Here is a 17,329-nt window from a genome sequence, read left to right on the forward strand (position 1 = left end):
AAAAAATCTTGTAATTTTTTACATTTTAAAAATTACACAAAGGAAAATGGGCTGATGCAAAAGTTTGGGCACCCTTGGAGATTTGTGTGCTCAGAAAACTTTGACCAAGGTTTCAGACCTTAATTAGCCTGTTAGAGTGCGTGCACATGGTCAGTAAACACTGCGGATTGGATGCAGCACAATTGCGCTGCGTGCAATCTGCAGCGGCCAGATGTTACAGCATAGTGGAAGGTATTTATACAAATCCCATGTCCACTGTGCGTCTCCGTGCTCCTGCAGCTCACCCGTGGAGACGGTCATGCAGTGCGTCTTCACAGACCGCAGCATGTCAATTTCTCTTGCAGAGACCCTAGTCTCCGCAAGAGAAATTATATCACTGTAATGTATAGGATGTGGTGAATCCGCATGGTTCATTGAACACATGCGGATTCACTTGCGTGCAGCGCTTTGGACGCAGCATAAAGTATGCTGCGTTCAAAGCGCAGCCAACACCGACCATCTGCACATACCATAAAGGTTATGGCTTGTTCACTATCATTAGGAAAGGCCAGGTGATACAAATTTCCCAACTTTATAAAAACCCAGCCTCCTCTAACCTTGTGCCAAAAAACAGCAGCCATGGGTTCTTCTAAGCAGCTGCCTAGCACTCTGAAAATGAAAATGGTGGAGGCCCACAAAGCAAGAGTAGGCTATAAGAAAATAGCAAAGCGTTTTCAAGTTGCAACCTTATTGACGGCATCGCTCGTCACTGCAGGAACGTCCTCAGGCTACTGTCAGTGAGTTCCAGCTGGCGTGCTGAGCAGTTACATACTCATGCAACCGCTCAACACACCAATCGGATGTAGCAGATCTGGGGATCATTGTTCGACATCATCAGTATGGATTATCTGCGGACAGGTGAGGATTACTTTGTTTTTGTATTTTTATGTGGATCTTAAGAAATGTCTTTGCTCTGTGTGAGTTTTTTTACTTGAACTAATGGCGTTAGTAATCGGGATGTCTTATTCACGCCTCTCCATTACTAACCCCTGGGCTTGATGTCAGCAAACATCAAACAGCTGACATCAACCCCAAAACCATTACCCCACTTGCCAATGCACCAGGGCAAGTGGGAAGAGCCGAGAATAAGCACCAGAATTTCTGGGGTGGCTGAGGGCTCATGTTATTAGTCAGGGAGGAGGCCAATATCCATGGTCCCTTCCCAGCCTTTTAATATCAGCCTGCAGGTGTCTGTTTAGCCTTTGCTGGTTATTAAAACTAGGTGGGACACCACATAATTTTTTGGGGGATACCCCCTTTTTAATACCATTAAAGGCTAAGCAGACAGCTGTGAGCTGTTATTAATAAGCTGGGAAGATCCATGAATAGCGGCCCCTTCCCAGATTGCCCACTGCTTTCCCTCAGCTGTTAAGAAAATTAAATGGACCCCATCCCATTTTTTCAAAAATAAACACCTAAATTTGTAAGGATGTAAAACAACGCCAAAATGTAGACTAAACTATATATGAATAGACAATATAAGGTCCTAAGTTCCTGGGCTAAGTCATCACTTCTATGGCCCTACTTATGTATTTGAAGTCCCCCTTTCTCAAAATCTTTCTAATAAAGTTAATTTCCCCAAGATTATTGTGAAAATCATATACAGTGGGTAAGGAAAGTATTCCAACCCCTTTAAATGTTTCACTCTTTGTTTCAGTGCAGCCATTTGGTAAATTCTAAAAAGTTAATTTTTTTTCTCATTAAAGTACACTCTGCACCCCATCTTGACTGAAAAAAAAACAGAAATGTAGAAGCCTTTGCAAATTTATTAATAAAGAAAAACTGAAATATCACATAGTCATAAGTATTCAGACCCTTTGCTCAGTATTGAGTAAAAGCACCCTTTTGAGCTAGTACAGCCATGAGTCTTCTTGGGAATGATGCAACAAGTTTTTCACACCTGGATTTGGGGATCCTCTGCCATTCTTCCTTGCAGATCCTCTCCAGTTCCATCAGGTTGGATGCCGAACGTTGGTGGACAGCCATTTGCAGGTCTCTCCAGAGATGCTCAATTGGGTTTAGGTCAGGGCTCTGGCTGGGCAAGTCAAGAATGGTCACAGAGTTGTTCTGAAGCCACTCCTTTGTTATTTTAGCTTAGTGCTTAGGGTCACTGTCTTCTTGGAAGGTGAACATTCGGCCAAGTTTGAGGTCCAGAGCACTCTGGAAGAGATTTTCATCCAGGATATCTCTGTACTTGGCCGCATTCATGTTTCCTTCAATTGCAACCATCGTACTTTCCCTGCAGCTGAAAAACACCCCCATAGTATGATGCTGCCACCACCATGTTTCACTGTTGGGATTGTATTGGGCAGGTGATGAGTAGTGCCTGGTTTTCTCCACACATACCGCTTAGAATTATCACCAAAAAGTTCTATCCTCGTCTCATCACACCAGAGAATCTTATTTTTCTCATAGTCTGGGAGTCCTTCATGTGTTTTTGAGCAAACTCTATGTGGGGTTTTATATGTCTTGCACTGAGGAGAGGCTTCTGTCGGGCCACTCTGCCATAAAGGCCCAATTGGTGGAGGGCTGCAGTGATAGTTGACTTTGTGGAACTTTCTCCCATCTCCCTGCTGCATCTCTGGAGCTCAGCCACAGTGATCTTGGGGTTCTTCTTTACCTCTCTCACCAAGGCTTTTCTCCCACGATTGCTCAGTTTGGCTGGACGGCCAGGTCTAGGAAGACTTCTGGTGGTCCCAAACTTCTTCCATTTAAGGATTATGGAGCCCACTGTGCTCTTAGGAACCATGAGTAATGCAGAACTTCTTTTGTAACCTTGGCCAGATCTATGCCTTGCCACAATTCTGTCTCTGAGCTCCTTGGGCAGTTCCTTTGAGTTCATGATTCTCATTTGGACTGACATGCATTGTGAGCTGTGAGGTCTTATATAGACAGGTGTGTGCCTTTCCAAATCAAGTCCTAAAAGTTTAATTAAACACAGCTGGACTCCAATTAAAGAGTAGAACCATCTCAAGGAGGATCACAAGGAAATGGACAGCATGTGACTTAAATATGAGTGTCTGAGCAAAGGGTCAGAATACTTATGACAATGTGATATTTCAGTTTTTCTTTTTTAGTAAGTTTGCAAAAAATTCTACATTTCTGTTTATTTCAGTCAAGATGAGGTGCAGAGTGCACTTTAGTGAGAAAAAAAATGAACTTTTTAGAATTTACCAAATGACTGCAATGAAACAAAGAGTGAAAATGTAAAGGGGTCTGAATACTTTCCGTACCCACTGTATCCTTGAACATTACATTTAACTACCTTTTTGTATAAGGTGGCAAAGAATAAAACAAGCAGATAGGAAAAAACAAACTTAATTTATTTAAAAAATGATCAAAAAGAAATATTTCTGTCATGCGCCAAAACATGCAAAATAAAGCAAATAAACATTACAAATTATAATAAGGTGCAGAACTGTAATCAGGGCCAGGACTGGGTGCTGAAAAATGTGGGGGGATCAGCAACATGAGTAAGTGAGGGAAGTGGAGTAAAGGGTAGAAATACACCATGGTGCGGAGGGTTTGGTAGGTATGGCCGGTCCGTGGAACTAGATTTGCTGCCAACTATATCCTAATTTGGAAGGCGGCTCACAGCAGGTTCAAGATGATATAAGCATGGCAAATACAAACGGTATATTAGGATTGTCTGAATATGGGTTATTTTGTAGGTGAGGTTTAACACAAATAACTATTGAAGCCAGAACATTATGTGTCTAATTTTTTTCCAAAACATATCGCCACCAAAAGAGAAAATTTGGCAAGCCAGAATAAACACAAAAAAAAAGACAAAGAAAAGTCACCATCATACTAGCAGTCAAGGGCGGGCTGGGCTGGGGTGCAGAGGGGCAAATGCCCCCCCAGACCAGTTCCCATGCAGCTGCTCAGGGCTGCCAGGGGACTGCACTGTACCTTTAAATATGTTCAGCTGCCGACCCGACCACATGGCAGAGATGCAGATACACCCCCTGCACGCTGTGTGGCTGAGTCTGCTGAAGTGACGTCACACAGCGAACCTGGAACTGATTCAGTCAGCCGGACAGGAGCCTGTGGATCGGAGACTTCAGTGGTCTCAGTCAGTATGAGGTCAGGGGGTCTGCAGTGAGGGGGAAGCGGGACTGTGCTCACCTTCTCATAAATCCACCCAGGATTCTATATTGTCCAATCAGAGGGCCAGCTGCTGGGGCTCCGTGTGAGTTATTGCAGGAGGCTGAACTTTCATGCAGATTAGGGTCCTCCTGTCAGTGCAAAAAGTTCAGTCTGGTGCAATAAATCACACTTAGTCCCAGCAGAGACCACAGACATCACAATACGAGACCCTGCACCGACTGATTACAGCTGAACCTACAGCACCTCATATTCTACTATATGGCCCCATATATAATATGTGAGGTCCTGTAGGCAGGTCCAGGTGTGTTCAGTAATAATAATCTTTATTTTTATATAGCGCTAACATATTCCGCAGCGCTTTACATACATTATCGTCGCTGTCCCCATCGGGGCTCACAATCTAGATTCCCTATCAGTATGTCTTTGGAGTGTGGGAGGAAACCGGAGAACCCGGAGGAAACCCACGCAAACATGGGGAGAGCATACAAACTCCTTGCAGATGTTGTCCTTGGTGGGATTTGAACCCAGGACCCCAGCGCTGCAAGGCTGCAGTGCAGTGTATATCCCTGTACATAATATACCACATCTAGTATACAGATTAGCCTATCATCTACTGTGATACACACATCAGATGTTTTAAAAAAAATACACATTACTATACAACATCAGATGTCTATAGTGACAGTATATTATATACTAGTCATGTATTCTAATATATATTGTATGCATGTGGTATACTGTGTGAACAGATGTTATGTACAGGTAATGTGTGTATAGTATATCTGAACTCTACCCATGTCTGGTATATATAATACTGTAACTACAAAGTTCAGCCCGCGGACTGAGACAGCCGAAGGGCTGAAAACTGTGGTGCACGGGCCACACCATACTCTCCCCTATCCCAATATCACTGCTATCTGCAGTGTGGTGAATACATTGGTGGAAGACGGAGCCACTGGCTCCTACTTCCACAGATCAGCTTTTGCGACTGACACAGCCAACATGATGACATCACGACATCACATCTGCTGTGTGGAGAGTCAGTGCACCGGAGAAAAGAACAGACCGCGGGGGAACGAGAGCGAGGTGAGTATGTCTTCTTTTTTTTTTTCGTATGTGCATGGAATGTGTGCCTGCACATAGGGGGCTATGTGAGGACTCATACTGTATATAGGAGGCTATGTGAGGGCTCATATAGTATATAGGAGGCTATGTGAGGGCTCATATAGTATATAGGAGGCTATGTGAGGGCTCATATAGTATATAGGAGGCTATGTGAGGGCTCATATAGTATATAGGAGGCTATGTGAGGGCTCATATAGTATATAGGAGGCTATGTGAGGGCTCATGTAGTATATAGGAGGCTATGTGAGGGCTCATATAGTATATAGGAGGCTATGTGAGGGCTCATATAGTATATACTGTAGGAGGATATGTGAGGGCTCATATAGTATATAGGAGGCTATGTGGGGACTCACATTGTATAAAGGAGGCTATGGGGGACTCATACTGTACATAGGAGGCTATGTGGCGGCTAATAATATGTATACAGTAGAAGGCTATGTGGGGGCTCATACTGTATAAAGGAGGCTATGAGGACTCATACTGTACATAGGGGGCTCATACTATATATAGGAGGCTATATGCGGGCTCATACTGTACAAAAGAGGCTATGTGGCGGCTCATAATATGTATAGGAGGCTATGTGGGTCTCATACGGTATATAGGGGCTATGTGGTGGCTAATACTGTATATAGGATGGAATATGAGGGCTCACACTGTATATAAGGGCTATGTGGTGGCTAACACTGTATATAGGGGCTATGTGGGGTGCATACTGTATGTAGGAATAATGTCTGTAATCTGCTGTGGAATTAATAGCACTATATACTGTACTTTTCAGATTATAGTACGCACTTTTCTCCTCCAAAATTTTTGGGAAAATGGGGGTACGTCTTATAATCTGAATGTAGTTTACCGGGGCATTTGGGAGCGGCATTTTAGGGTCGCTGCTGCAGGAAGCTGGTGACGGCAGGAATGAGGCGATGCTGCGGGCCCCAGGCTGGGAAGGTGGGTGTCTGGCTGTGCGACGGGCTCTGTGCTTTCACAAAATGTCGGAGGAGCCCCCGCACTTTCCATGGTTTTCAATGCGGTGAACTTGGAGAAAAAAGGCCACCAGAGGCGGCGCATGTGCGGATTGAGATCGTGACACCGAGATCTTGTCTCCCGAGGTCTCAACCTAAGCATGTGCCGCCTCCGGTGGCCATTTTCCCTAAGTCTACAGCTTTGAAAACCACGGGAAGTACAGGGGATCCGCCGGCATTTTGTGAAAGCACGGAGCCCGGCTCATCGTCGAACATCCCCCTCCCAGCCTGGGGTCCACAGCATCACCCCACTCCTGCCGCTGCCAGCTTCCTGGAGCAGCGACTCTGCTCCACCACAGCAGCCCCCTTCCCTGGGTAATCTACCGTAAAAGCAGACTATAAGAAGCACCACCATTTTATTAAAAACATTTTTTTCCTATTTTTCTCACCAAAATTTGGGGTGCGTCTTATGATACGGTGCATTTTATAATCTGCAAAATATGGTTAGTAAAATAAATAAATAAATAGGGAGCTGTGTGGGGGCTCATACTGTATACAGGGGGCTGTGTGTGTGCTCATACTGTATACAGGGGGCTGTGTGTGTGCTCATATGGTATATAGGGGGGCTGTGTGTGGGCTCATACTGTATACAGGGGGCTGTGTGTGTGCTCATATGGTATATAGGGGGGCTGTGTGTGGGCTCATACTGTATACAGGGGGCTGTGTGTGTGATCATATGGTATATAGGGAGCTGTGTGGGGGCTCATACTGTATACAGGGGGCTATGTGTGTGCTCATATGGTATATAGGGGGGCTGTGTGTGTGCTCATACTGTATACAGGGGGCTGTGTGTGTGCTCATATGGTATATAGGGGGGCTGTGTGTGTGCTCATATGGTATATAGGGGGGCTGTGTGTGGGCTCATACTGTATACAGGGGGCTGTGTGTGTGCTCATATGGTATATAGGGGAGCTGTGTGGGGGCTCATACTGTATACAGGGGGCTGTGTGTGCTCATACGGTATATAGGGGGATGTTGGCATACTTAATTCTGCTCAATATTAAGTGATATAAATATTATTTTATATTAATTGTAGTTAATATTAATATTGAGCAGAACTAATTTCAGCCTTTCAGCCTATTGGTTCAGGCCCCCACAACAGTTACGTTCTGTCATGTGGCCCCTCTGGAAAATGAATTGCCCACCCCTGATATATACCATCATTTATTATCCAGTATATAGCATCTGATGTCTGTATAACAGTATGTCCTATATCCCATCACATATTCTCCTGTATACTGGATGTCATATACTGTGCACAGACATCAGATGGTGCAGAGGAGAAGAAGTGACTGGTGTAATATCTAATGGCTGTACTCAAGGTGTAATGTGCACTAGTTACATATTAGCCTGTAGGTGGTATAATATATATACTATAGGCCCAGACATCCCATATTATATACAGGATAATAGGAGGCGGGTATAATATCCAGAGCTAACAAGCCTCCCCTATTCCCTGGGCCTGTCCCGATTTGAGGGCTCAGTCCCGGCCCGGCTCAGCTCTTCTCCCGGCAGGGGCGCTGCTGGGCACTGGGCTTTTCCTCCAGACACGCAGGCTTTCCATGCTGTGTGTGACCCCTTGTAGCTCCGCCTCCCGCTCTCTGCTCCTCCCCGGCATCAGGGCAGAGGAATTCTACTGTGCAGAGACCGCACAGCATGAGGAGGTGAGGGGTCAGGGGGCGGGGCCAAGTCTGCGGAGGACATGACAACAAGGTGCGGTCCTGAGGTGAGGGGGAGACCCGCAGCCTCTCCCATCTGTGGCTGCTGTTATTACAGGATGGGAGGGGGCTCATGCAATGTCACCAGCAGCTCTGCAGTCGGGACTAGGGGGGATGGGAAGGGGATTTAGGGACACTGCAGGGCTGACAGCTCTCCTGCGTACAGCCCATACTCTGCTGCTGATTGCAAACACCAGGCCCCACCACTGCCACTGGAGACATGATGGAGAAGAAGGGACTATATACATGTCATGTTGTGCCCGCTGTGTGTATGATGTCTGTGTGATGGTTGTACCTGCTGTGTGTATGATGTCTGTGTGATGGTTGTGCCCGCTGTGTGTATGATGTCTGTGTGATGGTTGTGCCCGCTGTGTGTATGATGTCTGTGTGATGGTTGTGCCCGCTGTGTGTATGATGTCTGTGTGATGGTTGTGCCTGCTGTGTGTATGATGTCCGTGTGATGGTTGTGCCCGCTGTGTGTATGATGTCTGTGTGATGGTTGTGCCCGCTGTCTGTGTGATGGTTGTGCCCGCTGTGTGTATGATTCTGTGTGATGGTTGTGCCCGCTGTGTGTATGATGTCTGTGTGATGGTTGTGCCCGCTGTGTGTATGATGTCTGTGTGATGGTTGTGCCCGCTGTGTGTATGATGTCTGTGTGATGGTTGTGCCTGCTGTGTGTATGATGTCCGTGTGATGGTTGTGCCCGCTGTGTGTATGATGTCTGTGTGATGGTTGTGCCCGCTGTGTGTATGATGTCCGTGTGATGGTTGTGCCTGCTGTGTGTATGATGTCTGTGTGATGGTTGTGCCCGCTGTGTGTATGATGTCTGTGTGATGGTTGTGCCCGCTGTGTGTATGATGTCTGTGTGATGGTTGTGCCCGCTGTGTGTATGATGTCCGTGTGATGGTTGTGCCTGCTGTGTGTATGATGTCTGTGTGATGGTTGTGCCCGCTGTGTGTATGATGTCTGTGTGATGGTTGTGCCCGCTGTGTGTGTGATGTCTGTGTGATGGTTGTGCCCGCTGTGTGTATGATGTCCGTGTGATGGTTGTGCCTGCTGTGTGTATGATGTCTGTGTGATGGTTGTGCCCGCTGTGTGTATGATGTCTGTGTGATGGTTGTGCCCGCTGTGTGTATGATGTCTGTGTGATGGTTGTGCCCGCTGTGTGTATGATGTCCGTGTGATGGTTGTGCCCGCTGTGTGTATGATGGCCGTGTGATGGTTGTGCCCGCTGTGTGTATGATGTCTGTGTGATGGTTGTGCCCCGTTGTGTGTATGATGTCCGTGTGATGGTTGTGCCTGCTGTGTGTATGATGTCTGTGTGATGGTTGTGCCTGCTGTGTGTATGATGTCCGTGTGATGGTTGTGCCCGTTGTGTGTATGATGTCCGTGTGATGGTTGTGCCCGCTGTGTGTATGATGTCCGTGTGATGGTTGTGCCCGCTGTGTGTATGATGTCCGTGTGATGGTTGTGCCCGCTGTGTGTATGATGTCCGTGTGATGGTTGTGCCCGCTGTGTGTATGATGTCCGTGTGATGGTTGCGCTCGCTGTGTGTATGATGTCCGTGTGATGGTTGCGCCCGCTGTGTGTATGATGTCCGTGTGATGGTTGCGCCCGCTGTGTGTATGATGTCCGTGTGATGATTGCGCCCGCTGTGTGTATGATGTCCGTGTGATGGTTGTGCCCGTTGTGTGTATGATGTCCGTGTGATGGTTGTGCCTGCTGTGTGTATGATGTCTGTGTGATGGTTGTGCCCGCTGTGTGTATGATGTCTGTGCCCACTGTGTGTATGATGTCTGTATGATGGTTGTGCCCGCTGTGTGTATGATGTCTGTGTGATGGTTTTGCCCGCTGTGTGTGTGATGTCTGTGTGATGGTTGTGCCCGCTGTGTGTGTGATGTCTGTGTGATGGTTGTGCCCGCTGTGTGTGTGATGTCTGTGTGATGGTTGTGCCCGCTGTGTGTGTGATGTCTGTGTGATGGTTGTGCCCGCTGTGTGTGTGATGTCTGTGTGATGGTTGTGCCCGCTGTGTGTGTGATGTCTGTGTGATGGTTGTGCCCGCTGTGTGTGTGATGTCTGTGTGATGGTTGTGCCCGCTGTGTGTATGATGTCTGTGTGATGGTTGTGCCCGCTGTGTGTGTGATGTCCGTGTGATGGTTGTGCCCGCTGTGTGTGTGATGTCCGTGTGATGGTTGTGCCCGCTGTGTGTGTGATGTCCGTGTGATGGTTGTGCCCGCTGTGTGTGTGATGTCTGTGTGATGGTTGTGCCCGCTGTGTGTGTGATGTCTGTGTGATGGTTGTGCCCGCTGTGTGTGTGATGTCTGTGTGATGGTTGTGCCCGCTGTGTGTGTGATGTCTGTGTGATGGTTGTGCCCGCTGTGTGTGTGATGTCTGTGTGATGGTTGTGCCCGCTGTGTGTGTGATGTCTGTGTGATGGTTGTGCCCGCTGTGTGTATGATGTCTGTGTGATGGTTGTGCCCGCTGTGTGTATGATGTCTGTGTGATGGTTGTGCCCGCTGTGTGTATGATGTCTGTGTGATTTTTAACATAGCGCTTTGAAATAGGCAGGGGTGGGAGATTAATTTTCCCAAGGGGCCACGTGAGAGACCGTGACTGTTGTGGAGCCCGAACCAATAGGTTCAAATTAATTCAGCTCAATATTAATATTATCATATTAATTATATATTTTTTGTATATTTATATTATCACTTAATATTGAGCAGATTTAAGTATGCTGACATCCCCCTATATACAGTATGAGCCCCCACACAACCCCGTACATACAGTATTAGCACACACCACCCCTACCTACAGTATGAGCCCTCGCATAGCCCCCAATATACAGTAAGAGCCACCACAAGAAAGCCAGATGTCGTATAATGAATCTACATAAAGATGAGAAAGTTCTGGCGGCTCCGACTGTGAATGAGGGAACAAAAAATAATCCTCAGGTCCCAACAAGAGATGAGCAGGACTCACAGATGAGGCCGCACTGCCCCGGAAGATAAGAGACTCATGGCCTCCAGTCCAGCCGCCAGGTAGCACTGACCTGGACGCCCGACTGGAGGCCCCGGAATCCATCTGCTCATCTCTAGTCCCAGCTGCCCTGGATACAGTGGACAGTCCTGGATTTGGGTCTGGGCCTTGCAGTCTCGGCCGTCTGCTGAATTTCCCTCACTACCAGCGCCCCTCTGACAACTCCTCCTGCCGGGCGAGAAAGATAATGGTAAATGGGCGTGGATTGGGGTGTGACCAGGGGCGAGGCCAAAATTTGCCGCGCATAGCCTCTTTCTGTCCCCCTTTCTGTTCTTCAAAAGTTGAGAGGTATGAATATGTGATGTCTGTATCCCAGTATATCGCTTACCATCACATATTATGCTGTATACTGGATGTGATGGACTTTGATACAGGCATCCAATGTTATACAGAGGATAATATGTCACTGGTGTAATATCTGATGTCTGTGCTCATAGTGTGGTATATACAGTTATATGAAAAAGTTTGGGCACCCCTATTAATCTTAAGCCTAATGTTTTTTAAAAATTGGTGTTTTTGCAACAGCTATTTCAGTTTGATATATGTAATAACTGTTGGACACAGTAATGTTTCTGCCTTGAAATGAGGTTTATTGTACTAACAGAAAATGTGCAATCTGCATTCAAACAAAATTTGACAGGTGCATAAGTATGGGCACCCTTATCATTTTCTTGTTTTAAATACTCCTACCTACTTTTTACTGACGTACTAAAGCACTTTTTTTGGTTTTGTAACCTCATTGAGCTTTGAACTTCATAGCCAGGTGTATGCAATCATGAGAAAAGCTACTTAAAGTGGCCACTTGCAAGTTGTTCTCCTGTTTGAATCTCCTCTGAAGAGTGGCATCATGGGCTCCTCAAAACAACTGTCAAATGATCTGAAAACAAAGATTATTCAACATAGTTGTTCAGGGGAAGGATACAAAAAGCTGTCTCAGAGATTTAACCTGTCAGTTTCCACTGTGAGGAATATAGTAAGGAAATGAAAGAACACAGGGACAGTTCTTGTTAAGGCCAGAAGTGGCAGGCCAAGAAAAATATCAGAAAGGCAGAGGAGAAGAATGGCGAGATCAGTCAAGGACAATCCTCAGACCACCTCCAGAGAGCTGCAGCATCAACTTGCTGCAGATGGTGTCACTGTGCATCGGTCAACTATACAACGCACTTTGCACAAGGAGAAACTGTATGAGAGAGTGATGCGAAAGAAGCCGTTTCTGCAAGCACGCCACAAACAGAGTCGACTGAGGTATGCAAAAGCACATTTGGAGAAGCCAATTTCTTTTTGGAAGAAGGTCCTGTGGACTGATGAAACCAAGATTGAGTTGTTTGGTCATACAAAAAGGCGTTATGCATGGCGGCAAAAAACCACAGCATTCCAAGAAAAACACTTGCTACCCACAGTAAAATTTGGTGGAGGTTCCATCATGCTTTGGGGCTGTGTGGCCAATGCCGGCACCGGGAATCTTGTTAAAGTTGAGGGACGCATGGATTCCACTCAGTATCAGCAGATTCTTGACAATAATGTTCAAGAATCAGTGATAAAGTTGAAGTTACGCAGGGGATGGATCTTTCAGCAAGACAATGATCCAAAACACCGCTCCAAATCTACTCAGGCATTCATGCAGAGGAACAATTACAATGTTCTGGAATGGCCATCCCAGTCCCCAGACCTGAATATCATTGAACATCTGTGGGATCATTTGAAGAGGGCTGTCCATGCTCGGCGACCATCAAACTTAACTGAACTGGAATTGTTTTGTAAAGAGGAATGGTCAAAAATACCTTCATCCAGGATCCAGGAAATCATTAAGAGCTACAGGAAGCGACTAGAGGTTGTTATTTTTGCAAAAGGAGGATCTACTAAATATTAATGTCACTTTTCTGGTGAGGTGCCCATACTTATGCACCTGTCAAATTTTGTTTGAATGAAGATTGCACATTTTCTGTTAGTACAATAAACCTCATTTCAAGGCAGAAACATTACTGTGTCCAACAGTTATTACATATATCAAACTGAAATAGCTGTTGCAAAAACACAAATTTTAAAAAAACATTAAGCTTAAGATTAATAGGGGTGCCCAAACTTTTTCATATAACTGTAACTGTCACATGCTATTCTGTATGTAATATCTGATGTATGTAGTCATAATATATCTTATTCCAGTACAGATGAGCGAATTGATTCGCAGGACACTGGTCAAACAGTCCCGTCAGTAGTCTGTGGCCACCAGACCAGAGCCCCGCGAGCCTCCTCCTGCCTGCCGGCATCTCTGACTCCTCTTTTGATTATAGTCTTTGCATGATGTCATCTTTTTGGCGTGACACATACATGACATTGTGCCTGGCTACAAATCAAAGGAAGAGAAAGAGAATGGTGTCAGGTAGGAGGCTGTCAGGGCTCCTATCCAGCAGCCACTGAATATTAATCTGACCATTGGATCAGGGTCCTGCAAATGAAGTTGCTCATCTCTATATATCAGTCATATATTCTCCTATGTATATTGTATTGTATGTGGTATAATATGTTCACTGTGTGCACAGACATCAGATGGGACACACATGATAATTAGTGACTCGTACATCATATACTATAATGTGGAGTTGACTTTTACATTGATGACTTGCTCGATCAAGTATGTAGGAAATAATACACAAAATAATAATTCCTAGGTATCTATCTGGCAGACCTGTGCTTATGTGTGGCCACCTTTAGGCTGTGTGCCCACTATGCGTTTTTTAAGCGTTTCCACAACGGCAATTCCGCTGCAGAAACGCTTAAAAAACGCTTGGTAGAAGGTCTGCTATGTTCCCCAATGATAATCCGCATCTGCTGTGCACATGCTGCGGAAATTTCCGCTGCGGATTATCAATGCGGAAAAATCCGCCGCACTACCAATTATTTTGTGTAATCGCAGCGTTTTCGCCGCCATTGACTTGCATTGAATTGCATAATATCCGCATGACTACATGTGCACATGCAGATATTTAGCGATTCAATGTGCGGATGGTACCCGGATTTGGAGAAGAAGAGACTCTCCTCCAGACCCGGGTACCATAGTACCTGTAAAAAAAAAAGAATTAAAATAAAAAATATACATTATACTTACCTTCTGATGGCCCCCGGTCTCCATAGCGATGCGTCCTGGCTTCCTGGCAGCTCATGATGGTCTAAAAGGACCTGCCATGACGTCATTTAGTCACGTGACAGGTCACGCGACCGCTGACGTCGGCGGTCGCTTGACCCGTCACATGACTAAATGACGTCATGGCAGGTCCTTTTACACAACCGCAAGACACCGGGAAGACCGGACGCATCGGATAAGGAGACCAGGGGCCGTCAGAAGGTAAGTATAATATTTATTTTTTACCATTCTTTTACGGTCACACTATATAAATCCATACCGGTTGCATGGATTTATATAGTGTGACCAAGTTCTCCAGCACTTTCCAAGTGATGCTAAAATCGCTTGCAAAGCGCTTGACAACCCGCATGCGGAAATGCATGTGAAGAGCCCTTCACTTCTGCTTGTCCCTGGCAGGAAAACTCATAGAATCCGCATGCGTTTTTTCTGCCAGGGAGATGCAGAAACGCTCTGGAAAAATTCTCAGCATTTCTGCATTGTGGGCACTTAGCCTTACTCTGTTTAGGAGTGTAGAAAAGCACAGCGTACCTTGGATTACTTGCATTACACCTCTAACAACCTAAATCCGTGTTGTAGTGGTCAGACATTGTACATATTATGCTTATGTATTACCAGTTTTAAATGCTCACCTGAACTGGACCAAGTGCTGTCATTTTTCTCCACGGGCAGCACTTAGACCATACGTTTGTGTGAATATAGCCTATGAAGCAGCTGGTAATAAACATGTTGAAGGGGTTTTCTGCGAACAAAAGTATATTTTAATCAATAGATCTTGGAATAATAATAACTTCCACAATTGGATGTGATATAATAATGTCCCTGTGCTGAGATAATGTTATAAATGTGCCCCTGCTGTGTACTGTGTAATGGCTGTGTCTGACTGTGCAGGAACATGGTCTGATCATACCACAGCTACTGGGCAGGGGGGGAAGCAAAAGAGGATATAGCATCGATTAAATCACTGCACACTCTAGTTTCAAGATGCAAACGATGGGTCAAAACGTTCATTTCCTGTTGCATTATTCCCTGCACCTTAAATGTGTCTTATTGTATGTCTTCAAATAGACTTTAGTTTGCATCATGAAACTAGAATGTGCGGTGATTTAATCTACGCCGATTCTGGGGATTCCACATCCCGTGTACCTGCACCTTGACCTACAGACTGTGTGCACGCTAATCATCTATATATAATGAGAGTATATATACATTACAGCAGGGGATCACAGCTGAGTCTTTCTTTGAGCTAAAATATTGTTTAAAAACAGGCAATGAAATGTTTTACTCAAAAAAAGAATCCTCTGTGATCCCCTGCTATCCTGCCTGTATCCTCTTTTTCTCCCCCCCTGCCCAGGAGATGTGGTATGATCAGACCATGTTCCTGCACGGTCAGACACAGCCATTACACAGTACACAGCAGGGGCACATTTATAAGATTATCTCAGCACAGGAACATTATTATATCACATCCAATTGTGGAAATTATTATTACTCCAAGACCTATTGATTAAAATATACTATTGTTTGTGGGAAAATGACCTTTAAGGATGGGCCGCTACTCATGGACCACTGCTGTGTGCTTGCCCCCAGGCTAAAATTTGCCAGCCAGCCCCTGCTAGCAGTGATATTAGAATACACACTATACATGTTATTACATACAGCATCCTTTACCTATAAAAATTGTATATAATCTCTTCCACTTTTCTTTCCAGTGGGTGTAGTGACAAGATTATGGAGCAGTTGCCGGGACCAGTGCTGCCACAAGCGACAACAGGGTAGGAAGAGTGGTGATGTGGCTCTTAAAAAGAAAGGCCGTACAGTACAGACCAAAAGTTTGGACACACCTTCTCATTTAAAGATTTTTCTGTATTTTCTTGACTATGAAAATTGTACATTCACACTGAAGGCATCAAAACTATGAATTAACACATGTGGAATTATATACTTAACAAAAAAGTGTGAAACAACTGAAAATATGTCTTATATTCTAGGTTCTTCAAAGTAGCCACCTTTTGCTTTGATGACTGCTTTGCACAATCCTGGCAACTTTCTGAGGACAACCAAACCCAGTCATTAGACCCCCCAAGAAGGGCACTCAGCAGACCCACCATCCAGTACCAGCATCACAGCAGCCATCACCACCACCTCCAGTGCCAGCATCTTGGCAGCCGCCTCCATTACCAGCATCACGGCAGCCAACAACCCCCTCACCAGCATGTCTCTTGCCCCAATCACCCTTGTCTTGTTGGCATGATGGCCAAAACACAGAAGACAAGGCCAGACAAAGATCTGAGATACAGGATTTGTGTGCTGAGATGCCGCCACAGTCACTGAAAGGTGTTACATAGATGCGTATTATATGGACGCTATATGGATGGCATAAGCATGGTCCGTTTGCTGTGCTTTTTTTTTCTCGCACACATTGACTTGCATTGGCGAGTCTCGTCTGATATATACAGCCACTTGCAGCATGCTGTGATTTTTTTGTCTCAGTTCGATCCGAGCTGGGAAAAAAAAAATCACAGATGAACACATAATCATTCAATAACAAGAGTCAGAGTGCAATCCAATTTTTTTTTATCAGATTGCACTCGTGTGATTTAAACGCAGATGAGTATGAGCCCTTAGACTCAGCCAAAAGATTGTAGACATAGAGTATATCTTATTGCTCTAATAGGCATCTAGTCATTCAACAGAGGCCACTAACTATATATTCTACATGCAGGGCTTGTGAATTGTCCATTATTAAAATAAACAGTATATAAAAAGCAGTGCAGGAGGCAGCAGTGAAGGACATGACAAATATTAATAACAATATGTAAAATAATCACAGGCTGCAATTACCCACCATATTTTTTCTTAAACCATGAAATCAACTTTTTCTTGCCATTGTAAATTTGAAATGACAGTGATAGCTATTATGACATCACAAGGCACATGACATCATAGACATCACAATTGGAATAGAATGTATAAATTTCTACACTGCTGCCATCTTGTGTCACTATAACCTGACAGCTGGAAGAGGACGAGTCCAGGTAAGTAGCTCTTTACTTTTAAGCTTTGGTATACTTATAATGTATCCACCGGATTTATCATGGATTGCCGGGAACACTCTGTAATAAGACATTTTCAGGACAACC

The 17,329-nt window shown here is 45.1% G+C and overlaps 1 long non-coding RNA gene across 1 annotated transcript; it reads left to right on the plus strand.

Annotated features, from left to right (window-relative positions):
- Positions 1-7,884: 7,884 nt before the first annotated feature.
- LOC141174610 (uncharacterized) lies at positions 7,885-16,943 on the plus strand. Its single transcript, XR_012252923.1, has 3 exons — positions 7,885-8,019; positions 15,899-15,961; positions 16,178-16,943. It is a non-coding gene; the product is annotated as an uncharacterized lncRNA (long non-coding RNA).
- Positions 16,944-17,329: the final 386 nt, after the last annotated feature.

The sequence above is a fragment of the Phyllobates terribilis genome, unplaced genomic scaffold (assembly GCF_046119375.1).
Source record: "Phyllobates terribilis strain yellow unplaced genomic scaffold, ASM4611937v1 Scaffold_13__5_contigs__length_258822181, whole genome shotgun sequence".
Taxonomy (NCBI): Eukaryota; Metazoa; Chordata; class Amphibia; order Anura; family Dendrobatidae; genus Phyllobates; species Phyllobates terribilis.